The 24084-nt window shown below is 43.9% G+C and overlaps 1 long non-coding RNA gene across 4 annotated transcripts in view; it reads right to left on the bottom strand.

The window, feature by feature from the left end:
- Window positions 1–1881: 1881 nt before the first annotated feature.
- Window positions 1882–24084, bottom strand: part of LOC121067991 — a 53689-nt gene continuing 31486 nt past the window's right edge. The window contains exons 1-4 of one of the 4 annotated variants that reach the window (XR_005818542.1): window positions 5883–6069; window positions 4951–5166; window positions 3473–3628; window positions 1882–2149 (exon numbers count right to left, since the gene is read on the bottom strand). This is a non-coding gene — a long non-coding RNA (uncharacterized LOC121067991). The other 3 variants (XR_005818545.1, XR_005818544.1, XR_005818543.1) reach the window with 3 other exon arrangements.

Here is a 24084-nt window from a genome sequence, read left to right as displayed (position 1 = left end):
TTCTTGCCCCCTTATTGTATGCTCCATTGCATGGAGCAGTTACAAGGATAGTGCTACCAACCCTACAACCCGACCAAACAGCTCTCACAGACAGTTGCAATTATTAACTTAATCAGACTAACATATATTTTCCAGTGATAGGTGCTGGATCTCTTATTTTTTTCAAACTGCCTTTCCCAGCTACATGCATATTGGATAAAACAGTACGACAAGGGGAAAGGAGAAGGATTTACAGGTATTTGTCCAAAAAAACCCTGCAAATTCATGGTGTTCAAGGTTTCTTTTCATGAGCTTACTGCAAACATTCACAGCAATTTAGTTCCATCTTCAAGAAGGTTCCGCAAACACGGATAAAACTGCAGGTTCTTGTGCAAACATATATCCATTAATGAAGATATGCTAAAAGACTGGCACAAGTATTTGCATTGAGAGCATTTGCAGAGATAATGTAAAAGCTTCTTGTGGTTTGGGAATTCCCAAGGCAGGCACCAAAAAATGAAAAATATATAACAAAAAAAATACAGCACAGTGTGAGCAACCAATGGAGCTAAAGCAAATAGCAAATATTCAAATCATGTGCAAGTATACTTCAGACTCAGCTATGCTCCCTTTAACCGTTCACTGAACAAGATGAAAATTTGGTTAGAAAAAAAACAATAATAAAAAAAAAATCAAAGAATGTTTGCATGGTATTTGTAAACAGAAAGGATACATCTGCCAAATGCTTTTTTGCTGCTGTTAGCTCACTATTCCTCACAGATTCCTCACACTTGTACCTACAAGAGCCTCTGCTTGCTCTTTGCTAGGTTCCGTGGTGGAAAGGAGCACCAGATTCAGGGACTGAGGCTGGTACACGGAGACAAACCTGTGCAGAAGGGCGCTGCAGACATGGCCTTCAGCACCTCACAGTACACAAACGCTGGAGCGCTTCTGTTGACTTTTCTCAAAATGCCCCTGTAAAACACGCAACCAACAGGAAAAAAAAAAAAAAAAAAGAATGAAGGACGGGCAGCAGAGATCATTGCTGCCTGCAGAGACCTTGGCAAGCATACTGCGAGACCAGGCACCCCTTTGTCCTCAGCACTGGGGAGCCACCCACACTGTTGGCAGAGCAGTCAGCTTTGCAAATGCTCACCCTGGGTCTGCCGTGATGGCCAGTTCCCCTCCTGACTGCAGCTCCAGCCTCGCTCTCTTCTTCCTCCTCCTCCTCCCAAACCAGGGGACTGGGGATGATTTAACACAGGGCATTCCTGGTGGAGAGGAGAGGAGAGGAGAGGAGAGGAGAGGAGAGGAGAGGAGAGGAGAGGAGAGGAGAGGAGAGGAGAGGAGAGGAGAGGAGAGGAGAGGAGAGGAGAGGAGAGGAGAGGAGAGGAGAGGAGAGGAGAGGAGAGGAGAGGAGAGGAGAAGAGACTAGAGGAGACTCGAGGAGACTTGGAGAGGAGACTTGGAGAGGAGACTTGGAGAGGAGACTTGGAGAGGAGAGGAGACTTGGAGAGGAGAGGAGACTTGGAGAGGAGAAGAGACTTGGAGAGGAGAGGAGAGGATTCCACCCAGGCCTACCACTGAAGCCAGCACATTGTGCAACCTCATCCTGCAAGGTTAGGGCAGCTCGGGATTCCTGGAGAAGTCATCTTTTGCTGCCAAGACATGCTTGTAGGAGGGACAGGGAATGAACTTTCGTCCTGCATCTTGTGGACACATGAGGCTTGCTAAAACTGTCACCTGCTTATGACCTGCTGTCAGTAGGAGTTTCTGTAACAGAAGCAGCCACTTTTACTAACTGTTCAAAAGTAAAGTCAGGGCCAAAACTATCATAATAAACTTGAATTTTTTTTTGTTTAAAGTTATTAAAAAAAAAAAAAAAAAGAACCAACCCACGACTCTGTTTTTATTTGCCTTTAGATTAAACCAAAAGCTGGCCACATTTGTTTAACCTCAGGCTTTGGTGGACTGACATGCCTGAACAGCCCTTAACAGTGTCAAGGCTGCAGATGCTGCGGTAACAGGAGAAGAGCAGAAAGTTGTAGCCTGTTGCTAAGAAAAGGCAGTCTCCGAGTCCCAGCCATGACCACTGCAGATACAATGTGGAGGAGAAGCTCCAATGAAGGAGAGGACAGCCGGGCTTATGCTGGGATCTTCAACAGCATTTCTAAATGCAAGGAGAAAAAGAGGGTTGCGGACAGATGGAGATGAAGGGGTTATCACAGGGAAAGAACTAGGGGAAATTTCAGGGTATGCTTTAGCTGGCAAAGAAACAAACATATAAATGTACTACTACATACATACAGTGACCTACCCAGTCACACACGCAGACAGAGTGAGTTACCAATTGCAAGAATTTAAAACAGTGGTCAAAAAAACCAATTTGCTCATAATCCTTAGTGACAATTACATCCTCTTCCATAAGTGTCCAATAGTGGAAGTATTTGCAATAGCCAAGCCCAACACTGATACCCAGCACAGAGCCATGACACAAGAATAACGGGCTTGGGATGGAGCTGTGTGTCCTGCAGCAGTTACCATCCCTGGTCCCTCTCTGTTCTTCAAAACTTCTGGCTTATACCCAGCCAGCAAGGTCAGTCCAGAGGCAGTCAAACAGGACAAGGTTAATGACACTGATAGCTGGTATTGAAACAGCACCAGCAGAAACTGTTTTAGCAGAAAATGCAGGTGGGAGAGAAAAGGAGTTCATCTGAAGGAGCCCCTCGTCCCACGGAAATGAATACACACACCCTTCCTGGTTGGGTCAGCTGAACGCAAATATTCTGCTCCTACTCAACTAAAACTTGTAAATATTTAAGCCAGATGGAACACCATACATATATATATGTTTTTTTTTTTCCTCCTCAGCCCTCTGACCATGTATGTTCATGCACCCCTGCCCCAGTTGCACAGATAGCTGGTAATGTTCTCCTAGATATCTGCCAAAAAAGGAACCAGCTCTGTTTACTGTTACCTGAGCTCGGGATTTCTCAGCTAAACAGACAACTGGCTTCCCTGCTTCCCTTCATGTTTTAACCGTATTTGATTTCACCACTTACAAAAATGTTTACATTCTGGAGGGGCGGGGGGAGAGAAGAAAATCAAAACTCATTAGACACATTTAAATAGCAACATCTGTCCCCAGCAAGCGCAGCCCATCCACTTGGAAAGCGCACGGGAGGACAGCCCGGCTGTAGTGGAGCAGGAGGCTGAAGGATCACGCCCAAAGAGCTGTACACAAACTACAAACAACTCCAGTGTGCCGGGCTCCCGGGGCTGCAGCTGTGTTCACTGCCCCGGCTTGCGCATGCTCCGTGCCCTGCCAGCAGCTCCCCCACGCTCAGCAGTCATCGCCAGCACCCAGGGATGCGCGCTGACGATGATTCACGTATAAAGCCAAAAGCATCGCACAATTAAACAAACAAGCCCATTTAACTAGTCATTAAAATGCATGCTTGTGAAACAGGACTCGGGCAGAATTAGCACCAACCTGAACGCTCAGCCCGGCCATGCTGCGCTGTCCTGATTCCTCTCGCACGCCGCCTTCTTGCCCCGGGTTTTGGCTCTCTGGAAGATGCCCATGCTGGTTATGAGCAAGCTCACCAAACCAGCCACGTCCTGTCTGCATCACAAAACCAAACCAGACCTGAAAAGGGTTAAGGGGACAAGTAGATTCTTCTGCCACTATTAAAATACCAGCAATCTTTATACAGCTGCAGGCCACAGCTACAATGGGAAAAGAGCTTTATTCTTACCAGTCTGTGTTTTATGAGTAGCACAGCTTTGAATACATATTACACCTTTTTATCAGAAGAGACAAATAATATCCAAAGAAGCTTTTTAAAATGCGTATGTTTACCCACAATGTTTTAAATATTGTTTTAGATAGGCTGAACTTTTTTAACCTGCATTAATTAAAGCATGCCAGCTGACATATTTAAAAAATGCTCTGTTTTCATGGTCTAAACATAACCTGAAGCAGAACGTCTTTAATATGCTTTCTGATGGTGGTTAAGCCCTGGCTGAGATCAAATCTGTATGAGACAAAAGATTGTTCCAGGAACTTGGGGAAACTTCTGTCCTATGACCGAAGCTGTTCATCGCAGCAGAGTAGGTGGGTCACCACATTTGGGATTTGCTCTTTCTTTCTCTTATAACAATGCTGGAGTTACAAAGGTGGCTCAGCAGGTTCTCCTAATATCACAACCCATTCCCACTACCCACCCACTTTTTTAGCAAGCTTTTCATATGCTAAGTGACAGCAAATCAGATACAATCATCCTATCGGTGTTTCTCTGCATCTCCCTATATGACAGGCAGCCTCATAAAATATTGTCCTTGTGAGTGGCACGAATGCTTGGCTCAGCAGACTGTGCTACCAGACTCTTCATTTTTTTTTTTTTTTTTATTATTTCTAAAACACTTTTGCCTCCCTTCCATAGATCTCAATCTGTGACGGACCGATGTGCATTTTTCATGCTTATTTTTCATGCTAATTTGCAGACAGGTCAGCAGCAGCTGCTCATACAAAGGTCACTTCCCCGCCTGTGGCCCAGTCTCCTGGGCAATGAAGACGTCTGTTTGTGTCTCCAGGTAGCTGCTAAACCTGCGTCTCTTCGTGTGTGCTCTGATTCATGCAGGGAAAGGGCTTACCCTGCAACTTCTGCAGTAGCTCCCCAGGTTTCCTTCCCACACCTAGACAGGAGATTTTCACCCTTCCTGCCAGGACAGCCCAGCTGCTCACCAAGAGCAGCTCATCTGCCACAGCTGACAGCCCAGCACATGACAGCAAACCAGTGCGTGCAAGGGTGCAGCATCAGTCCTCACCCTGAGCTAACCTGTCCCCATTTCTGCACCGAATGCCTCCAGTGGGTGCTGCTTCTTCCAGGAAGGTGGCTACAAAGGGTTACTGCAGCTAAAAGCTCCTGACTTGGATGATACAAATACCACACTTGCAAAACACCATACCTACATTACTTTGAGTAAGGAGTCGGGACACAAATCTCCCTTGAATCAGGTCACCTGGACATTTAGACCTCTGTAGGCAGAACGTTTTATGTGCCATGGAAGCAATACAACAGCATATGAATACTCAGTCTTTGCTGACCCCAGGCAGTTAGCCAAAATTGTTTCCATTAAGTGGAAAAATTGATGACAGCCTGTTCTCTCATTGATGCAATGTTTCTGTACCAAAAAAAAAAAAAAAAAAAAAAAGGTCATAATTCAAAGTCCTACTTTTTTCAAACAGAGAAAGACTCAACGAGAGATTGTTGCTTTGCCAAGCTTCAAGCCCTGTGCAGTGAGAACTTAACCCCAAAACCTCTCTCATTCTCTGGTGCTCTGTTTAAACAGGCTTCGGTAGCTATGTCTGGCTGGCATTTATTGTTTCCCTCTGGCTCAGTTTCCCCAAGCAAAGCCCCATACAGTGCCTCCCCCTTTCTGCTCAGTGAATGGTGGCTGTTACTCCTGTTAACTTCAACTGGGCGAGAGCCCTGCCTGCAAAAGCACGCTGCTTTTCATGCTGCTTTCCTGTTCTGGCCTGCAGGATCTGCCTGTCCCCTTCATCCCAGCTGTAAGGAAGCACAGCATTTTCGAGCAATGCTCTGGGATGGTCACCACTGTCCAGAAGTCACACAGTGATGTTAAAATGTACAAATGCAAACAATGTGGGTGGATCATCCCTGTGAGCTCCTTTCAAGCTTTGAAGAGCCCAAGCGCGGAGCAGAAAGAAGAACTTGCTGCCCTACGCCATGGGAAGGGGCTGTGGCCAGCGGGTACCATCCTCCTCTCCATTTTCAAAGGACAACCTGAGATCAAGAAAGTTACAGGAAAAGCTCACGTTTTTCCTTCTGTAAACAGTGACGGACCGAGCTGGCCACCACACTGGGCTGAGCTCTCACCAACAAAGCCCGACGATGGGGTTACGTCCTCCCAGTGCAGGGCTCGCAGCACATCCTGCCCAAGCACTCGGCATGCTGTGGGTACGGTGCTGCAGGATTTTCTTGCCTTTCTTCCTAGGCTTTTCCCGTCAGGTTACTCTTGCTCAACTACCTTCTCTTTGTAGCTGACTTGCACAACCTAACTATATTTTTTTCCTGTGGGGGAAAAGGCAACATTTCTATTTAAAAAAGAAGTCAAACTACACAAACTAACAAAGGCATTCTGAAAAAGAGCAAAAGCGAAGCAAGATTTTAAATTCCCAGCCAATCAAAATTTCAAAACAGAGTGAATAATATCAAAGACAGAACTGAAGTAATTTCAGACCTTCAAAGGTTGACTGTAATGGTATGGAAATGGTTTTCAATCTCTCATTCCAAATAAGGCTTATTTGAAATTAACACCTTTTTGCGAAGCACTTGATGAATCAGCACTTTCCACTGGAAAACCTTCCATCCAAAGATTTCCAACTCGTCCTACGGCTTTCACTGAGCTTGACTTTCTTGCCTTTCCTGTACTATGTTTATTTTACCATCCTTACATCATGTTTTGTCTCATTCTCGTAGTCGTCCTTTCTGTTTCTTCCCGGCTTGACAAGCCCAATATTTAAATAATGCTAATAAAACTCGATATAAAAGCAAAAGGCTACTAGAAGAAATGAATGGCTAGGCACAGGGCTCAGCATATTCCCCAGTCACATGGGTGTAAATCCCATAAGTAGAGAGGAATGGCTACAACTGTCCCACTTAAGCCATTTGCACTCTGCTGCTGAGTGAAGATCCATTTTGATTATTTTTACAAAAGAGTCCTTCCACTCAAGTAATTTTATATATTGATCACAGAAACTGAAGAGTACTTTTATTTATATTATAATGAGAACCAGATAGAATACTGTTTGATAGTATATAGCTGTTCTACAAATCACACTGTAGGCAGACTGAGGCACTACTGTATGCTCGGGGAAGGAGGAGAAAGGGGAAAAGTAAAGCAGAACCGGATGATAGAGGAGCGATGGCAATCTAGAGAAAGAACTAAGTCTTGCGTATGGCAGGCCAGTACCTTCTTCACGTAATTATGAATGTTCTGGTTCATCCGCCTGCATACAAATGAGCTTCTGCTTCTTTCTAGGATCCCACTGAGACTTTGAGGTGCCTGACTCCTTGTGGCAGTAAGATCCCCAGCATCGTTACCTGTTGTAACTTGCAATCAATGGTAGCCAGCCCTGAGCAAGCTCAGGTCAAATTCAGCTCTGCCAAATGCTAGTAAGTGAGCAGTATTAGGCACAAGCAAGGGAGAATGACAACCCTGGAGAATGCTTTCTTCAGAAGCACTGCCACTGAGGCCGTAAAATGAATTTCTGTGGCAGACAGAATAGAGCAATTGCCCGTATAACAATCACACTGCAAGATTTTTGGCCTGATACGTAAAATGCGACAATGGCAATCTGATCTCTGTCTTACAGAAATTCTGATCTAGATGCATGATTTCACAAACTGCTTTACGGTGGCAGTTCCCTGAACTTTACAGAGTCCCACTAGAGACAACAGACCTTCATAATTCACCTGGAGCCCACAGAGGGAAGCACAGCCCAGCGGCATGGTGGCCTTCGTCCAAAGGATGCATTTTTAGTAAAAGCCTGCAGCCATCCATCTTCCACCCAGTCTGATAGCCGGATTAGCCGTCCAAAGGAACATGTGCATACAAAATAACTGCAGGGAACAACTGAAAGTGGCAAAAACGTGGTAAGTAGTAACCAAGACTCTTCTGGCTTGTTCTCTAATGACTTCCATGTTGAACTAATTTGAGTAACATGCTGCTAAAGCAGTCTTACCTTTAGGAACGCTGTAAAAAGTGAGTTCCCTTGTGTACCCAGACCTAATGAGACCATTATTGGCCAAGTCTGGAGATCTGGAGAGGCTTGACATTGATAGATGTAAGAGGATCAGCATAGTACATCAACATGAAAGTTAAATATGTTTTACAGCTTTTTGTTTTCTAACCAGCAGGGAATGTGAATTCTCACAGAGATCATATAGATCTGTAACTCGTCAGCAAAAGACAGCCTCTGGAAGCTGAAAGAAGACGCAGACCAGAAGAGATCAACAAGTTCTTGACCAGAGGGGTAAAAAAGTATCAGTAGAATAACAGCTTGGATTGGCATAGCACTCCATCACCTGAGCTTCCTTACCACAGCTGATGTCTTTATAATCGCCAAAAGCATCACCCTTCTCTCACAGAAACAGCCAAGTTCCTCCAGCCCACGTAACGGAGCAGCTCACAGTAGGACGTATGGCTACAGCCCATCATATCTCTCTTATGACACAAGTGACAAATGTTCCAAGCAGGAATCCATCAGGATACCCATGCTAGCATTCCTAGTGGTCTGGTCCTTGCCAGAGGCTCTTTACTGAATGCTAGTTTTCACTATTTAAATCTGATGTTTCAGTCAAAAAGTTAAAAAAAAAAAAAAGGCAAAAAAACAGCATTTTTCAAAAGCAAGAAAGTGAAAACTGCCAGCTGATGAGTATTAAATATGGTCAGAACAGCTTTCCAAAAGTCTGTTTTGATAAAACCACAATTTCTTCTTAAAATTCAATTAATGCTAGGGAAAGTCCCACAGGAAAAAGTATTTAAAATTTAATTGAGGAAACTTAAGAAATGTCATTTAAAATCCCATTATATGACATTTTATGTTTCTCACTATAATACCATTGCCTACAATATGAGCACAGAATAGCTGAATTACTCTTTTTTTCTGCCCCAGAAATCCAGTTATGGTTTCAATTCATCTATTGATTGAAATAACATTCCTTTCCTAATTCAAGATACCACACACGTTTGCAGCTGAAACACCTTGACAATATTTTGAACATCTAACAGACAAAATCTTAGAAATTAAAGCTTTGGGAAAATGAAGGTGAATGAGGAAGTCACAAAAGCAGTAATTTTGATCTCGACTTCAGACCAGCAGCAAATTTCAAAGCAGCAAGATTCTTCACAAAACATCTCATAGGTTTGACTGGTTCCAAATGATAGTGATTTTATTTTGTTTTAATTTTTTTTTAAGGAAAAAGCTGACTGTTACAGAGAAAAACAACCTTTCTTCCTACATGATTTGGCTTGAAGAAAGATTTGCTTCAGTGATGGCCATTCCATGCCCACTTAGCCTCAGGAAGACTGGTCAGATTCTACCATCTATGGAAAAGTTACCTGCATCTTTGTGCATCCTTTTAGCTCCTACCTCTGTGAATCAGCAGATGAAACAGTGCCTGGCTAAAGGACTCCTTTCTTATCTTGCATCCTGTGACCTGAACAAAGACTTTTTATTGAAATCATGTTGAGCCAACTGGAGGACTCAGACAATTGAGACGCATCTCTGTGTATGCCCAGGAATTCAAAGCTGGTTACAGTACAACCATAACCACAACCATATAAACACAACTTGCCATTTGAGGGTACACTTGTGCTCAACTCTCCCTTTGCACCCTACTGGGCATGTTGGTAGGATGCTGGGGAGACATGATTGCTGACAGAAGCACCAGCCTCACTATTAAAAAAGGCATTGGTGCAAGGAAATATTGCTGGTTTCCTAGTGGTGGGAAGTGAGCGAAGACTGTTCCTGAGAGATGAAAAAATCCAGCTGTAGATTAGCAAGGAGGGAATAGAAAGAAAGGTGGGTCACCCTCATAAGTATTTAATTTCATGTTCTGCACCACTAAACTTATTGAAGGTCATAAAGTAAGTACAGTTTCTTTAATCTGTACTATCCCACAGAATGGTCTTCCTAGCACGTGGATTTCCATGGAGATGGTAAGAAGCTATCTTACATATATATTGTGTCTAATTACACACAAAAATGGGGTGGGCTAACAAGGAAAACACTTTTTTTTTTCTTATTTTGTGTAACGTCCTGGAGTATTAAAACATAGACATTTTGTTAATTATGGCTATGTAAAGGGACTTTTTCTGTGTGTGTGTGTGCATGCACGCCTTGCCCTAAATCTCCTACAGACATGTTTATAGAAGGAAGAATAAATATTTTTCCATAGCTTCATGGAAAATTACTATGAGAAACCTTGGAGGAACACAGCTGTGGGGTCCTTCATTACCTCAGCACGAGCAGAGCCTTCTTATTCACTGACATTTCATTGTGCTTTGCTGGGTACGTGCTCCCAGGTGTATGCTCAACGCTTCTGAAACACCACACCAAAAGGATCAATATTTTTCCTTCCAGTTAGTATTTTTGAGAGAGCCATCAAGGAGAGCATTACTTTCTCACCCAACAGACCACATACTGATTCCCAGACTTATGCCCAATTTTATAATAAGAGAAAAGGGGTCAAGGGAGATGCCCTAAGCCAGTACCCAGACACACACAGCCCTTCTACATCCTTATTTAACTCCAGAAACCTCACAACATCCTAGTATTTCACCTCCCTGTGCTCCACGCTCTGAGTTCAGGCAGATATTTTTGTCTTACACCTTGTCCCAAACTGCAAAAATAACACCTTACTCCTCAGAGGTGGCTGCATTTTTGCAGCATGTTAAAAACCGCTCTGGTGCTTCTCAGTAAATCCGCTAAAGATGCTGGGGATTCTCTGCAATGAAAGGCTCTTTATAGATGTAAAATATAGTGCAAACAAAAACCATGCAGTAAAAAAAAAAATAAAAAAAAATGGGGCAACCAAAAACACACACACAGAAACTGGGCATTTCTCACTGCCCCCCAGTTCATTGCCTCTGATCCCTCAGATGAGACTGACCAAGACTGGCATGAAGCTGATGGCCAAGCTGTAGAAATAAGAAAACAGGAAAAAATAAAACAAAATCAGGATAAGAAAATATTTATTACTAAGGGCTCACTGCCTACTAAACAGTTGCTAACAGATAAAAACACCCTTCACACTAAAAGACACTCAATCCACTGTTTCTTCATACCAGCTTTGTCAGTGCACATGTCAAAACAGCTGGCTGAATAATTAGAAGGATAGTGGGGTTTATATATTAAATTTTTATAGTGTGAATATTTTCATTCTGTATAAATATTGGTTTAAAGAGAAAACCGGAAGCTTCAATACACAAGACAGGCCAGCAATTCTAGGAGTGAATAAGACTTTGATACCTGTGTCTTAGTACCAGAAGCCTTCTTTAGCATCTTTGTATGTGTTTGCTGATACATCAGCCCACCTCGCTAAAATTCTGCGTATTAACTCTGAATCATATTTCCTCAGTAATCTTCCAGTTCTGAGTTGTTCTGTTGGCAGCAACCTGCTGAATTTGAGAAACTTATGCTAATAAATAGAAAACTTTTTTCACAGATTTCAAACTAGGTGGAGAACTGGCCTCTTTCTCCTCCAGGATGACTGCATAAAATTCCTGTGAACTCTATCCAAGTTAAAGGTGCTCAATGTCAGAGGGAAGAAGTTGGTGACACTCTATACAAAGTGATAATTTTTTTCTTTGGGACTTTGAGGATGCTCAGTTTCAAATGGCTCTTCTTGAAAAAGAAATTTAGAATTACTCCTGTCATTCCTGCCCTTTTTAGCTTCTAAAATAAATCAGGAATGTAAAACCACGAAAAACTGATTTGTATTGTTTTTCAATGTAATTATTAAAAGTTTTCTGAAAAAGTAAGCATCCTTTTACTCTCCCTTCTCACCCCTCCAAAAAAGAAAAAACTTTTAGTTTTAAAAAATATAATTTCTGGAAAGAACAAAACTTCCACTGACCAAAGTTAATTGCAAGGAAAGGAAGTAGGGCTGACCAATTGCCTTCCCACCCACTGCCCAAATTCTAAGGTACTTGTAGAAGACATAACTTGGCCCTAGAAGGCACAATCCGTTAAGTCAATAAGGTTACGCTGACTTTACTGGAGTTTAGACTAGCTCCTACATGAGAAAAGGACAGCAATTAAACACCCAGCTGGTCAGACGTGTCCTTCCAAACGTAGACAGAGTTCAGGGATTTGGTTTACCCACTCAAAAACAACACACTTGATCTATCTGCTGAAACGTAGTTTTGTGCAAATTGCTGCCATTCCACGGCCTCCTGAGATCCCTCCACCTCAGGGTTCCCCCAGGCCTCCACCTCCGCACACCACCCGTCCCGTCCTGTTCCCCAACACCTCCCACGCCACAGGCACCCCGTGCTCTCCCCTACTGCCCAGTGGGAGCTGGGCAAACCTTCCTTCTCCTCCTCCTCCTCCCCCAGCCCCACGGAGAACAACTCTCTCACTGTGCTTCATGCTGGAAAGGCAACGTGTGAAGGGGGCTGGAGAAGCCCCTGGCACCCGTCTGAGAGAAATCACGGCCTGACCTAGTGAAGGCAGCAGAGGCACTCGAGGCTGCGGCCGCGCTGCACGGGCGCTGGGCATCCCACCTGGCCCCAGGTTTTCCCCTCGTTGACAGCTCTTCTGACTCTGCCCCGGATCAGAAGTGCATCAGAGGCTATCGAAACTTCAGTGCCGGTCACAAACCACCATCAGACGTAACCACCAAGCACACATGCGTGGGCACACCACCAGCAAAGGAGGCCCTGGCTTGCACCGGCCCAGCAGACGTAGCTAGGAGCTTCCTCCTCCTCCTCCTCACCCGCACGCAGCAGCCAGCGACTGCAGCCTGCTGCTGAGTTTCCTTAGCTGGGCCGCAGCACTTCACGCTATCGCTCCTGCTTCTCTCATCCTATATAAACAGCAGGCAGCATTAAAATGATAAGATTGTCAGGAAGAAGGAAAAAACTGTTTTCTCTAGAGCCTCCCATTTCACGCCTGTAATTGAGAAAAGCAAACACATATTACACTGCTGTGATTAGTATTGAGTGAAACAAGCTCCCGTCTTCTGTTTCATCTAAGTCTCTTCACGGAAGGCTGAAGATAAGCTGTTTTCTGCCTACAGAATAGGCTCGGGCAGGTTTTTTCTACAAGCAGCTAGTCAGTCCACACCCTCACTAGAGGTCAAATTAATACATTAAAAGCAAGAAAAGAAAAAAGAGGGAGAAAAAAAAGCTTTCTACATATGCTGTCAGTACTAATCTTTGCAGCAGAGCTGTGCTGAGAGCTGCTAAGCCCTTCTGCTAATAGCGCTGTGAGGCAGAGAGATTGAAAGCCTGCCCCTTCCCCTCGCCGAGCTCTCCTGTCGCCGGCAGCCCGTAGCCTCCAGCACTTTGATGGTCTGGAGCTCCAGCTACGGGAAGGAAGCGAGCATTTAAGGCCTGGACTCTGCTAACGAGCTCGCTGCCGTAATTTATTACCAGCGCAGTCCTATTATAGCCATCAATGGCAAAAGCTGATGCTTTATTTGAGGCCCTGGTGCCTCTTCGTGAAATGGCACAGTTGCAAAACCCCCTCGGATGACCCCAGGGCCATCCCTTCTCCACAGGCTTTGGTCCACCTTCACGCTTCAAGTGCTGCCCATGTCCCACCCCTGCCTTCCTCGCCCCATGGGTGCCAGCACTGCTTCTGAGACCGGTGGCTCGCCACTGAACTTTGATGTCTTCACGGGGAGCTTGCTGACCGTCTGGCCAGCCTTTTTACGGCCCAGGGAGTGCACCAAGGCCAGGCCAGCCCTTGCCAAAACCACCAGCAAGCAGATCCTCTGCTTCTCCTCCCGAGACAGGGAGTTATTTCCACGAGCATCTTGCAGTTCAGGGGATGGCTTTCCATCTCCCTGGCCTGTGGCATCTCAAGTGGCTCAAAATTACCTACATGAATTTATTTACTTACTGGCAAAAATAGCCTTCTGAACTGGAAATGTCTGCCAACTTTTTTTTTTTTTAATCTTTGAAAGACTTGTTTTCTAACCAAACAAATACCCAAAGAATTCAGTTGCATTAGTCACTACGCATAACAGTTTTGTCTGTTAGGAACTTTCTTTTTTAATATTTTCTTCTTCTTCTTCTCCATGGCTAAGAAAAAAAAAATGAGAAAAAAAATAGAAAAAACAGCGAGGAGAACATAAAAGGTATTCACTAAATTAGTTTTAATTTGTGCATAGCAGATTTCTTCCTGGCATTGCACATGTGCAGCTCCGTCTACGCTCTGTGGCATTCAGAGGAGGGGAAGACGCTGAGCACACCACAGACCGGGCTGTTTAATTAGGCTGTGGTTGCTGCCGCAGCTGAGCTTGGTCTAACAGCTACTGTTGACTAAAGGGGCAATCCTCCCTGCTCGCCACTCCTCCCGCCTCTCTGCACCGGCTCCCCTGCTTGCAAGCAAACTTCCCAGAGCCAGCTCAGCTCACTAAACCAGAGGAAAAGAATAAATTCAGCCTGCCAAATATATATATTTATTTATTTATTTATTTTTCTTAACTGAACTGAACCACCTGATCAGCCAGGTGCTGCTGCCTGTTGCAAGGAAGGGGCAGGACCAGAGCTGTGGGGTGAGAGGGAAGAGGGGACACATCCCTTGCAGTGGCAAGAAGCTGCTCAATTGACACAGCTGCAGCACAGCTGAGAAACCCTCGACAGTCTGCTGATGAAGGCTGGCTGAGCCACCGCTGCTTGCCCAGAAGCAGCTGAGATGCAAGCACACATCCCATTCCACCTCCAGCTTTACCAGCCTGCAGTCTCCAGTGGAAAAGAAGCGAGAAACAGCTGGGAGAGCAATGTCTTCAACTCTCCCACTCCATTTCTTAGCCTACTCTGTGTCCCAGCACTGCCAGGGCGCTCAGAGCTTGCTAAATCCAGCACGTCAACAGAGAGATCCCAGCTGCAGACGTGTACTGTGATTTATTGTTTCTGTGCAACTTAATTAGAGGTATTTGGAGAAAGTCTTCAGAGGAAAGAAAAAAAGACCACAGTTGGCTCTTTGCAATATTTTTAACACTGTTTGCCAGAGGAAGAGGTTACGGTTGTGTGGTGTACCCGCTGCACAGGGCCAAGTGGCAGCACGGAGCAGCGAGCAGCACTCCCAGCTCAGGGCAGGCTTGGCAAGGGAAAGCCCTCGGATGAGATGTCCCTCGGACTGGGACAAATGGCTGCAAGAAGCCCCAACTCAGAAGCAAAGCCATAACCAGCACCTTCACTGGGCAGAGCTTCTCCTGCTTTCTGTGGGGAAAAAAAAATATCAGCCTTGGTGCCTGCCAGGGGAAATTAAAGTTGCCAGCAACACAACCACCAGCGAGGGTGGTCCTACACCTCGTAGGACCCACAGAGGGCAGGTAGGCATTTTCAATGTGCCATTTCACTGGGGGTGCAACCAAAGTATCTCCCAGAGATGCCTGCCTACTCCCTTTCCTTTATCTTTTCTGGCAATACATAACCAATGATACCTTCCCTGATCCATGAAACAAACGAACAGTTTAAGCACTGTACAGCACAACGTGAATGGCAAGGTTGAAGGTCTCTGACCTCTGTCTCCCACCTGCAGGGACATGCCCCAGTGCCCTGGCTGGAGGCTCTCCGAAGGCAAAGGGGAGGTTTCTGCACTTCCTTCCTAATTAAGCCACTGTACCTTACATAGAACAACATTCATTGGGCTGGGGAAAGAGCAACATTGAGCCACACCGTCTGCCCTCGTGTCAGAGGTACGCAGGAGAAGGGTTTCTGTTCCCTGCCTAAGCACTCCTGCCAAAGCATCCTCTGGACTGGAAGCAGGAACCCAAATCCTCCCCTTTATAAATCAGAATGGATGAGAAACTGGGGCAAGTGCCCTGGCCATCAAGCAGCCTCATAAAGGGGGCACTGCTGCTTTTTCCTCCAGCTGTGTTCCCCGAGCAGCAGCCACCAAAGCGCCGGGAGCAGAGCACAGCGCTGGCAGCACGCTGCAAGCAGGGCCACGGGGCCAGGCCGGGCTGGTTCACCCTGCCAAGACCAAGAAATATCTGGGCAGAAATGCATGTGCAGAAAAGAGCTCCTGGTGCCTGGAGAGGCATGGATTCAAGGCTCCAGGGGAGCAGAAATATTCATAATTACAATTTTAGACTGCCATCCAGAGCTTCTCCTAGCTTCTGGCTCTGTCTCCCTAGAGCTGCCTAGACATTGACTTTTTTTCCCCAGGTATCTTTTGCACATCCAGGAAAGAGATTGTGTTATCTATGAACAAAACATAACATATTCTAATATCCTAGCAGCTGGCCTTGGGACATAATCTGTAGGACTCTTGTCACTTATGGCTTAGTTTACGGTCAGCTTCCCAGAAACATTTGCATGCTTGGGTAAAGTTGAGTACAATTAATTTCCAATTTAAACTAATCAGAAACATTTAGTCCGAGGCAAATTTAATGGAAGACAAAACAGGCTCCAGGACAGTCAGCAAAAACAGCATGGACTTCTGAAATATCATGTAGTTAATATTGTTCACGACGATTTATTTAAAGATGTAAAACAAGAAATAGCATATTCATTATCAGGAAAAAGAAAACTTCTCATTTAACTGTAGCCAATACTTCAGAGCACAGAAGTGCCTTCAGGATTGTCGTTATCTGGTTAGAAAATATTTTCCTAACTATAGCTTATTTCCCATTTCACTGAAGTCCTTTGCTTTCTAAATAACCTTTCTGGATTTCAGAAGGGAAAAGGAGGGATGACTGACCAAGATTAAAGGTCTGAATCTTTTTGCTCCTCAAAACATTCCTCTCATTTTCCTAGGAATAAGTGAACTCAGAGTTAAATTTCCAAAGACCGGTCTTTCTGCCAGCAAAAAGAAGTTGTTTGCTGTCTTTGGAACATCAGCAACACCACCACGATCAAACATTTGGGAAGGAAATTGGCCCATCTATAAAGGATTTGGCCAGGACACAGAGAGCTCAGCTCTGCAAGCGGCTGTTCTCCTCTTCTTTATGATAGCAGCAAGGTGTGAAGCAGATATAGGGGAGTTCACAGCTCCGCAAAGTGTGATGGTTCTCACATCTACCAGGCCTGATGCTAACACTGCATACATCTGTTACCAGATTTTAGACCACATAATAGTGTCATGGAAGGCATAACAGTAAGAACAAGGAAAAACTGTCCTTAAATTTTCTGAAGCTGTTTGGAATATAAGCCCTGTCATGCTGTTACAGTAAAATACCATAGTGAATAACTTCACCACACTGTGGCGAAAATTGCATTCCCTAGTGCAGTATTAAGCCAAATGCCTTTTATCAGAGTAGCAATTAGGAAACTTTTATACTGGTTTAACAGTAGGAGTAAGCCTGGGGCTCCCATGATGCAAAAGATGTGACTTTTTGAATTACAGTTGTTGAAATTTTTTTCCTGAAAGACATAAAAGGACAGATTTTCGTCTGCCATAAGAGTATAGCTCCTGTACAGAGCTAGGCGAAGTTTGTACTAAGAATATATCCCAATGTCTCCAAATCTGTCCAAATTAGCAAGATGCACCATTTTCATTAAATGATTTTACCATAAAAGTGATTAAATTGTCTAACAATGCAACAAACTGCCCTAGCAATTACAACAGTGCAAGATTTCTCCTTTGTTCCTTTCCGAACTAAAAATATCACATGATGTTTTTGCTGTGATCAACATTGTCCTTTAGATGTGTTTTACTGTCTATTTACTGCCTTTCTCTTTGAAGGGGTGAGCCGTGTTCCTGTTGAAGTCCACGGTCAGATTGCTATTGACTGCAGTGGAATTTAGACCAGATTTCTTTCTTTCTCAGCCTACATTACCTGCTAGCTTTTTGGGAGACCTCAGATTGTGTACCAAATTCACATAAACTGCAAGAAATTGCAGATGTTTTACGTAGATATGAGGGTAGGTTATGTAGAGAATAAACACGTGAATTTAAGCAGTGGTAATAATTAAAACTAGAATGCATAAAAACTTTAAAACAAGACTATAGTGATGCTAGCACATATCCTACATACCATGAATTTGGTTGCTTAATGTCACCATAGTTTGGCCATCCCTGTCTGCTGGATTTACACAGAGTCCTTTCAGTGACGCTGTCACTGGCTATATCTGTGAAGCTTATGGGTGCAATAACCGTCTCCCATTCAGAATCAGCACAAAAAAAAAAAAAAAAAAAAAAAAGCACTGAGCCTACTCTATGAGATAGATAACCAAAACTGCAGAAGCCACCACCCAAAACACAGGCCATGTGCAGGGCTGGAGTGGGAGCCAGGCTGAGCTGTGGTGGCTCTGGGGGTTTCTGGGGGGTTTGAGAATTACTGCTTGGAACTGCGTGCATGTAGGAGATAAGCAGCAAAAAGTACCACACAGGAGCAGAAAGAAGGCAGCAAGGACACGTCAGATACAGCCAAAGAAGCACTTGCCCGGGAATACTGAGAGGGAAATGACGTTTCCACAAGAAAGCAGGCAGGAACCGTGAGAAAAGTCACTTTCCATGAGCACAGTGGGGCTCACACAGCAGGAGAAACTGGATTTTATGTACATCCTCTACAAAAATAATCAGTACTCAAAGATATTTGACTATATCACCAACAAAGAGGGAACCCATGAAAGCCTCAATACTGGCTAGCCAGAAAGTAAAACAACTTTAATAATAGTAATAAATAAATAAATAAGCAAACAAACAGCTCTGTTACTCCAATAGCCCTGAACCTTTACTGAGGTTTACTGAGCGGAGTCCAGGCCAGCAAGGACAGTTGGGTTGGATCTTGGTTGGCAGCCTCACAGCTATCTTTGTTTTCCGGACCCTTGAAAAGCACTTGCAAAAGTCTCCGTGGGCTACATTTGTCGGTCACCACAGCCACAGACCAGCCTGGCAGACACAGGGCTGGGCACCAGTGCCCAGTTCCTCTGCAGATCAACTTTAGAAGAAACCTTCCACATGGAAAGGATTTTTAATGAGGTTCCCTAGTGTAAGTCAGCGCCTACAGGGGAACAGGAGCCAAAGCACAACAAATAGGACCATCATCCAGAAAGAGATTTCACTAAGAATCTTTGTCTAGGCACTGGGGTAAAGATGACAGGCCAGAAAGCATTGCCAGAATTAGGGCAAAGTTGTTCTTGCCAGGAACTGAGGTTTCTGTGAGTAGCACTTCCTTTCAGCAACACCCAGAATAGCAATCTGCACGTTCAGGGCAGCTCCTTTGTCAGGAGGACCCAGAGAAAATGAGAAGCCGCATGCAGAAGCCAGGCTTACCCAGATATGTAGGTGGGCTCTGGTGAGCCCCAGGCCCTCCTGCATCCCCATGAGCTGCCTTTTAGCTCCTTCCCCTTCTCCTCCTCATGTCCTGCTGCTTCAGTTCCCATTTTATGAAATTGGGAACTTGGCTTTACTGTTCGGGCTCCCCATGACCAACCATAACCACAGCCTACCTTTGTTCCAAGGCCTGTTCTCCCCATTCTGTCAAATGGACGCTACCTGAAGCAATGAGACAAGTTACTTTGGAGACAGAAAAGCGATTGTCCTGCTGCTATGCAACACCAGGAGCGAACTCCAGTAACTCCAGTCAGCCTGTGCTAGAGTCAAAGTTGGTAACAAAGCAAAGCTTAGATCAGCAGACTCCCTCAGCACATTTATTAAGCATGTGTTTAAGCATTCAGCTAAAATGGGGACAAAGGTGCCATAGTATCAGCTAAGGAAGCTGCTTTTTTCTCATTTTGTCCATTTGGAAAAAAAGCACGATTGGAGCTAGATTTCGTATGTTGCACAATAATTGAAAGTTTCATAGAGAATTCCAGAGCAAATTGCTAGCAGACTCTACTGACACAAGCTTGTCAGCATTTTTCGTTTGTTTAAATTCAGTTCAAAAATTGTGTTCCATCTTTGTGCTGTTTTGTAATTTTTGCATCATAAAGTCTGGTCATCTTGTGAGCCTCTCATCTAAGAAATATATATACATTTTTTTGAAAGTAAATAGGATTTTCCCCCTTCACTATTCCAGGAAACAGAAAAATTTCCCAGAGCCATAATTAAAGAAAAGTCAGAAAGAGTTCAGATTTTATGAGGGAAGCAAATAAGCTGTTAAGTATTAAAAACACTGTGAAATTCAGCTTATGAAGTTCTAGATCTTTTTCTAGAAGAAAAACTACAGCCTAACAGTATTTCTTTTTCATGAAAATATATTTCACTCAAAGAATTTCAAGTAGCTTTTAAGTAGATTTACAATTAAAGATATGGAATATAAAAATTTTGTGCTTAATTTTACTCCTCCTCCCTTCTATCTGCAGTCATCTTATCTGAGGGTAGAGGACTTCTTGAAGCTTTGGGTTCTCGTCCATTTGAAGAGGAGATGTAGTCTCCCCCCTCTGGGCTGTGCTGACCCTTCACATTATCATGCCTCGTTTGTTTTCCTGTTTGTGCATCAATGCCCAAGCGAGGTCTTCTAAGGAAAATGTGGAGGCAGATTGAGAGCCAGCAGAAGGAGCATCACAATAGCTCCCATGTGGAATCATTTCTTGCAGATGAATCCAGAGACTTCAGTTAGTCTCAGGACCCTATTGTGTTAAGCAACATACATGCCTACAGTAAGCACGCTTACATTGTTTTAGTACATTTTCCATGTTAGCAATGGATTTTCTGTAAAGGTCATTGGATCCAAGCCAGTCACCACTGGGAATATAAATTGTGTATTCTTAATATTGAATCATAAAGACAGGAGAAAAAAAAAAGTGTGAGAGATTTGCAACTTTCTTCTCTTTCCAACCAATCTTGCTGTTTCTCTTTATAACATCAATATTCCAGCCTCTTCTGCAATGCTTGCCGTGCAACAATCTCAGAATATATTAGATGTGTTCTTCAACTACCATCCTTTTTTTAGACAGAAGAAATCAAAGACCAGAAAAGCTAAATGATGTGCATAAATCCATTTACATATACCAGGAGGCAGAAATGTAATTCAAGAATAAGTGCTTGGTATGCCCCCAAAACATATGAAAACAGCTTTTGCCCTCTGACACAACTCAAGACGTGTCACAAGAAATCCTGGCCTCCACCACTGGGAACAGGACTTCAGTAGAGTCGCCATTTCATAACCAATAGGGTCTTCTACTGTTTCTGTATATCCCTGACTGCCTCAATAGCAAACATTTTCTTGGTGGTTCTATTTCTTGAGCATCACTTATATCACAGAGGTTTGAAGGCACTCCCTTTCAGTTTTCCTCCCATTGGTGAAAATCAGCGTTTAGGCAAAGGCTAAAGACCTTTAGGTCTTTTAAAGGCTAAGACCAAGTCTGCCACTGGGAGGAATGTGTCCCCAGAAAGCACTGCTGTGGAGGAGCCCAGCCTGCAGTGGGATGCAGCACGGCGATTCCACCGCCCATTCTAAAAGCTGAAAGTCCAGCTCTTATACATCCATCAAAGTCCATTTTAATTGGGAGCCTAAAGCTATTTTACTCATCAGCAATAAAGGAGCAATTAAGCTTGCAGCTGAAAATGAATTAATGAGATACTGCAAACAAGCTAATTAACTCCTTCAAGGGTATTCAGATAGAAACCACACAAAAAACCCACAGGGTGTGCTAATTACTTCAGGGGTCTGGCTAAAATGAATCAAAAAACAGAAAACCACAACATTTGGAGCAAAGGCTAGAAGTCTGTCATTAAGCTGTCTTCTTGCATGTACAGTGAGTATAGGAAGCCGGGTATGACACTGTGCATGGAAATGCCCACAGTCCTTGTGTACAACGGATCAAGAACCACGTCAAGTTTGGTAAGACTAAAACGGGACCTATTTGCTCTGTTTCCATTGGTAGGTGCTCTGGGTGGCACTCTGCTCACCATAAGCAGAAAGGTTTGGCAAAAGAGCTGGTCTCTGTAAACACGTTGCTGTTCTTTGGGCAACTGAACAGGAAAGCAGAGGTTTTGCACCTGCGGGCAGATAACCAGCAAAAGGCAGCGTGAGGTATGAGATGCTGCACAGTGCCTGGCCTAGGCTGCCTGACACGGCACAGTCTGAGGAAAAACAAGAGGATTGCTGTGTATATGTTAAGGAGTTGAAGTACATGTTAAGTCATCCTTGACAGTTCACATTAACTATTGGATATTTCATTGCCACTAGCGCAGGAGTTCGTAAAATCATTGGCCCTGGTTTGCTCGTCCTCTTGCTTTGCCTTTGGTCATTTATGGCCATGCAACACACTAGCAAAATCCTGCTGTTCTGGCAGAGGAGAGTTTCACTGAGCCCTTTTTGCTCTAGTACAAACATTATGACTGAAATACAGAGAAGCAGAAAAACAAGCCCTTTCCACAAAGTCCATGTGGTGGCAAAAGACAGCTGCTTTTCAAATCTCAAAACTTTGGCTATTTTTAAGGAAAAAGCCAGAAGTTCCCAATGCTCAGAGCAGAGTCTGAGCCTGCAGGATTCAATAACCAATCCAGGAAACCAATTTCAACATCAAGTTTCAAAGAGGTTATTGTAAACAAAGAGCAAGCCCACAGAACAATATGATTCTTGATCCCTGTTTAAGTAGTAGGAGCACAGAAAAGCCTCAGAAGTGGAGACATCTGTATTTATGTAGAGTGTTTTCCCTGTCTCTTTGTACTCAATTAAATTGCAAATGGTCAAATGGAATTTCTTTTTTGTGTAGATTAGCCCTTGCATCTTAAACCACCCGGGCTACAACAATACCGCCACTAAAATATGAGAATGACACTTTCAGAATGCTGTAGAAGCATTACAGTATTTGTTTATAATTAGTATTATGGTAATTAAGCCTGACCCGAGCCTTATGGCAGTTCACAGCAGCCACTACCAGTGTTATTGGAGTTCCTCTGAAGTTACAGAGGAACGAGATCAGAATCGGGCCCCAAGGACAGCATTTATATACAACAGCTTGTCCAGAGCCCAACTTCGTGAGTCCTTCTCTTCATTGGGATTCAGTCTGCAGCGAGGCTTTTGCTTCTCATCCACATACGCACACAATTTTTACTCTTCCCTGTTAAGGCAAGCCAGGGCTAGAAAACCATCACACAAAGCCAGGTGTAATATGCAACTGGACAATGAGTTCTTATTGACAGGATTAGAGAAACATCTTTGCCTTTTTTCTCTCTGTGCTCGCTTAGATAAACAAAGTTTGCCAAGCCTATAAAAGATTATTTTGCAAGAAAAAGAGCTCAGGACTTCCTTCACCTTGTCAAGATGACAGGTAGGTCTTCTCCTTGCCTGTCAGCACAAGTATTACCCACAGACTGACAGAAAGTGTTTGTCAACTAACCTGTTTCAGAATAGACAAACTATTGCATGCAACATGCTTTTCTGCAGGAAATACGTTAATGCTTATTGTGGTCACTTAACCAATCTACCTAATGCTAAGTAGGTTGCACTTAGGAACACAGATACGTGGTTTGTAATGCTGTAAATCACCTTCATTCCTAGCTCAAAATTATTCTGCTCATATGTATTTATTTTTCTTTCTAGTTTATTTTGGCTGATTTAAGAGGGAGGCTCATGAAGTCACCAGCACACCCAAAGCTCATATATGTTTTGAATACCGGACTGTGACCCCACTGTTTGCACTTGTGTGTTACAGCTATAACTCTGCACTGTCCCAGTGAGGAGCAAGCTGCAGTTTGCCCTGGGGAAGATAAGCCAGAGCATAATCTATGCATCCCGCAGCCCCTGAGGCTGTTAAAATGCATATGCTATCTCTAGAAAAAAAAAAACTCCGAACTGATCCTCAGCTACACTGAAGTGTGAAGTAAGCAAGTGAAGCAAAGTAACTACTGGGTTCTGGTTTTATTTTTCTCATAAAGTTTCTTACTCAGTGTTACAAGGAGGAGAAAAAAAAATCAGGGAGTTTTTGTGGCTCATGTGAAAAGAATGTGTGGTTATTGTTTGTTTAGTTATCAAGTCTCAAGCCCATCTAATGGCAGTGTCAAACTTGCGACTACTCTCCCTGGAAGTCCAAGAGAGGAGAAGGACTTCTTCCCACGTGGGGAGAGAAACATCCCTGTGGCTGCCATCTCTGCCACTCGAGGAGGTGCAGTTGTAAAAATATAACATCATAGCCATGCTAAATACAGCTTCGTGGAAAAACTGGAAGTGGAAGAACTAGGTTCAGGGGCACCTGGATTTTATTCCGGTTTGGTCACTGACTTTAACAGGATGAAGTGACTGCCTCTTTGTCTGCTCCCCTCCTCCTCCCTCCAGTAAATAAATTATAGTCACAGCTTATTATAAATAACATTCACACTGCAGGAATATTACACTAACCTGCAAACATACTGTCAGGTCTGACTAACATTTAAAAAGCACACTGAGCAGGGCAAAGTACTGTTAACAGTCATAAAGTGCTGGGTTTTGAGCTGTACTGATA

This window comes from Cygnus olor, chromosome 3 (assembly GCF_009769625.2).
Source record: "Cygnus olor isolate bCygOlo1 chromosome 3, bCygOlo1.pri.v2, whole genome shotgun sequence".
NCBI lineage: Eukaryota > Metazoa > Chordata > Aves > Anseriformes > Anatidae > Cygnus > Cygnus olor.
The sequence above is the reverse complement of the archived record's forward strand: the minus strand, read 5'-3'. Positions and strand labels throughout refer to the sequence as shown.